We start from the raw sequence: 3,962 nt of genomic DNA, 5'->3' as shown, positions 1-3,962 counted from the left end.
CAGAAGTATTTGGACCCGATTTTCAGCTGTGAAAGGCATCGGGGAGAGGAAGCAACAGATGTCAGGCGCTGGATAGGGAACCTTTAAAAACTCATGCCAACGAGCAGAGCCAGTGCCAGGGGCAGCAGCATCGGCAACAGCACTAAAGACCCAACCCTTACGTGTCAGCACACTCCTATGCTCCTTGTTTCTCCATGACGTTCTTGCCATGGCAAACACAACTTGTTTAAAATGTGAGCCGAAGTAACCCCATCCTTTGTTAAATTCATTGATTTTGTTGGGTTTTAAAATTAGAGCAACAAGAAAGGCAATTCATATAGACAATACTTATGAAAGAGGCCCAAGTTTCCTTTACCTGTTCAGATACAGGGACTGCAAAGTGCAAATATGAAAGGACTATTAGGACAGGATTTTTTTCCCCCAGTAAGTAAAGCGTTTACTTTAACATTTTTATGCCTTTAAAAATAAACTCACATTTAATTCTACACATTTTACTACTAAATACAAAGATAGCAATATATTCAGTTAAAAAATCTATCTATCTATCTATCTATCTATCTATCTATCTATCTATCTATCCATCCATCCATTCGTCTATCTGTTGTTTTTCAAGACAAGGTTTCTCTGTGTATCCTTCGCTGTCCTGGAACTTGCTCTGTAGACCAGGCTGGCCTTTAACTCAGAGATCTGTTCTATATAGTTAAGAGTGAAATGGGGACTGTCCTGCGAAGTTCACACTCACCACCAGTTTGCCATGGATAACTATATCCCCATGCTCCTTGTCTACAGCAGCTCCAGCATATGTTATGCCAACTTTGTGGGCTGCTGTGGGATGTTCTGTATGGCAAATGTGTTGCTAATTAGTCAATAAATAAAACACTGATTGGCCATTGGCTAGGCAGGAAGTGTAGGCGGGACAAGGAGGAGAATAAAGCTGGGAAGTGGAAGGCTGAGTCAGAGAGACACTGCCAGCCACCACAATGACAAACAGCATGTGAAGATGCCGGTAAGCCACGAGCCATGTGGCAAGGTATAGATTAATGGAAATGGATTAATTTAAGCTGTAAGAAAAGTTAGCAAGAAGCCTACCACGGCCATACAGTTTGTAACCAATATAAGTCTCTGTGTTTACTTGATCGGGTCTGAGTGGCTGTGGGACTGGCAGGTGAGAGAGATTTGTCCTGACTGTGGGCCAGGCAGGAAAACTCTAGCTACAGTGGGCAATGACACTCTGGGCCATCTTCCCCTTAGTCTTGGGCCATGATGGCGGGCATGGGCTAAAATGACTCCTACATAGGTGATGAGGCCCAGAGCAAGAGAATCACTCTGACACTGAGTATTCCATCAAACATGGCATTGTCACCAACTGGGATGACATGGAGACAACCATATTTCTACAATGAGTGGTGTGAGGCCCCTAAGGAGCATCCCATGCTGTTCACTGAGGTGCCCCTAAGCCCCAAGGCCAACTGTGAACAGATGGCCCAAATCATGTTTGAGATCTTCAACACCCCAGCCATGTATGTAGACATTCAGGCCATGCGGTCCCTGTCTGCCTCTGGTGGAACCACTGGCATTGTGATGACTCTGGAGATAGGCCCATCCTCACTGTGCCCATCTATGAGGGCTAAGTTCTCTGCTATGTCATCCTGCATCTGGACCTGACTAGCTATGACCTGATAGACTACCTTGTGAAGATCCTGGTTGAGTGGGGCTACAGCTTCAACACCACAGCCAAGAGGGAAATCATGCATGACATCAAGGAGAAGCTGTGGTATGTTGCTGTGATGTTCAGCATTACATTTAATGTTTAGACTTACTATGCTTGAGATACCAAAAAGCAAAAAATGCCTCTAACATGTAAGCCCCTAGTTTGTTCAGCTGGTACCCTAGCAATCTACTTCCCTTTCCCTCAAGTGTTGAAGACTTCTTAAATCAACCCATCTTGTAAAATTTGCTGTTCTGGGGCTGGAGAGATGGCTCAGAGGTTAAGAGCCCTGGCTGTTCTTCCAGAGGTCCTGAGTTCAAATCCCAGCAACCACATGGTGGCTCACAACCATCTGTAATGGGATCTGGTGTCCTCTTCTGGCCTGCAGGCAGAACACTGTCTGCATAATAAAGAAATAAATAAAAAAAAAATTTGCTGTTCTAGCAAGATAAGACTGTATTTTTGCTTTTGTAATCAAACTTGCTTACTTGTTCAATGACTAGGACAACTGCAAGACATTTATGTTAAAATTAGACCCTGCCGACACGTAGACAGAATACATGTAATCTTGTGGTTTTTGACTCTATAAACCTTGGACTGATGTGGCTAGCTGCTGCATCCTGTGAGCGCTGTCGTTTGCGGGTCTGGTGCCATGAGTATCCAGCGCCAGTATTTAATAAATCCCCTTCTTATTAACATTTATTCATAGTCATGATGAATCTCTGAGCAATCCCAGACCCCTAACAGTTGTACTGGACTTTGAGCTAGAGAGGGCCACTGCTGCATCCCTTTCTTCCCTAGAGAAGAGCTATGAGCGGCCTGACAGCCACATCATTATTGGCAACGAGCAGTTCCAGGGCCCCGAGGCTCTTTTCCAGTTTTCCTTCCTGAGTATGGATTCCTGTGGCATCCATGAAACCATAGTCAATTCCACCATGAATTGTGATGTTGACATCCACAAAGACCTCTGTGCCAGCACAGCTCTGTCTAGTGGCCTCACCATATATCCAGATATGGTTGGCAGGACACAGGGGACCACTGCTCTGGCTCCCAGAATGATGTAGATCAAGATCATTGATCCTCCTGAGCACAGGCTCATCTTGGCCTCACTGTCCACATTCCAGTGAAGTGGATCAGCCAACAGGAGTAGGTTGACTCCAGTTCATCTTCATGCTCTTTAGAATCTCATATCCAAACACAATCACTTTCTTCCCAGAGTCTCTCATCTTGTGCAAAACAGTGAAGAGAAATTTATGTAGCCTTACTTCTCAGGGCATGTCTCCAGCCTCTGTTTCCTAAATTTGAAGATTTTAAATGTCTGTTTATAAACTTATTAAATATTTATTTCATGTATATGAGTATTCTACCTGCCTGTATGTATGTGTACCATGTGTGTACCTAGTGCCAGAGGAGGTTAAAAGAGGGTGCCAGATCCCCTGGAACTGGACTTAAGAATAATTGTGAATTACCATGTGATTGCTGGGAACTAAACCTAGGTTCTCTGCAAGGAACCAAATGCTCTTACCTGCTGAGCCACTTTCCAGCCCCTCTTAATGTCTATTTTTAATGAACATATTTCTTCTATTTTATCTATCTATCTATCTATCTATCTATCTATCTATCTATCTATCTATCTATCTATCATGTATCATTATCTAATGTGTGTGTGTGTGTGTGTGTGTGTGTGTGTGTGTAGGTTAGAGGATAACTTGGGAAAGTTTGTTCTTTCTTTCCACCATGTGGTACCCAGGGATCAAACAGGACAACAGGAAACTCCTGAAGTATAGTTGTCTCTTGTCATACTGTATTTTTATGGCCTTTGTATTGCATCCTTTTCTGAGTACAAGGATCTGGAATTTGTATGGAAAAATGAATCTGGATAGGTGGAAAGTATAACTAAATTGATCTTTTAAGATTGAGTTACTCACTTTTCAGTCTATTCTGTCAATTGGAAATGTTGATTTGTTATTGCTTTGGAGAAGAAATGGTAGGCGCTGTCCTAAGTGCACACACTTTCAGATTTGAATGAACACAAATACAACTTTTGTTCTCGTGGATTCAACACTACCAGGTTATTCTTTAACTGGAATTCCAAGAGCAATGCTGTTCAAAGCATGATATGTGGATATTTGATAGTTCAAGACTGAACTATCAATTGGTAGTAAGAGCGAACATACAGAAGAAATACTTAGAAAAATTAGACTTAAATTCATGTCCTGTTCAGTTTTTTTTTTTAATTGACACAGACTAGAGT

General features: G+C 42.5%; 1 pseudogene; it reads left to right on the top strand.

The window, feature by feature from the left end:
- Positions 1 to 1,260: 1,260 nt before the first annotated feature.
- LOC128112618 (actin, cytoplasmic 1-like) lies at positions 1,261 to 2,858 on the top strand (annotated as a pseudogene).
- The last annotated feature ends 1,104 nt before the right edge of the window (positions 2,859 to 3,962 follow it).

The sequence above is a fragment of the Peromyscus californicus genome, unplaced genomic scaffold (genome assembly GCF_007827085.1).
Source record: "Peromyscus californicus insignis strain IS unplaced genomic scaffold, ASM782708v3 Scaffold_17__1_contigs__length_78620276, whole genome shotgun sequence".
Lineage (NCBI taxonomy): Eukaryota > Metazoa > Chordata > Mammalia > Rodentia > Cricetidae > Peromyscus > Peromyscus californicus.
The sequence above is the reverse complement of the archived record's forward strand: the minus strand, read 5'-3'. Positions and strand labels throughout refer to the sequence as shown.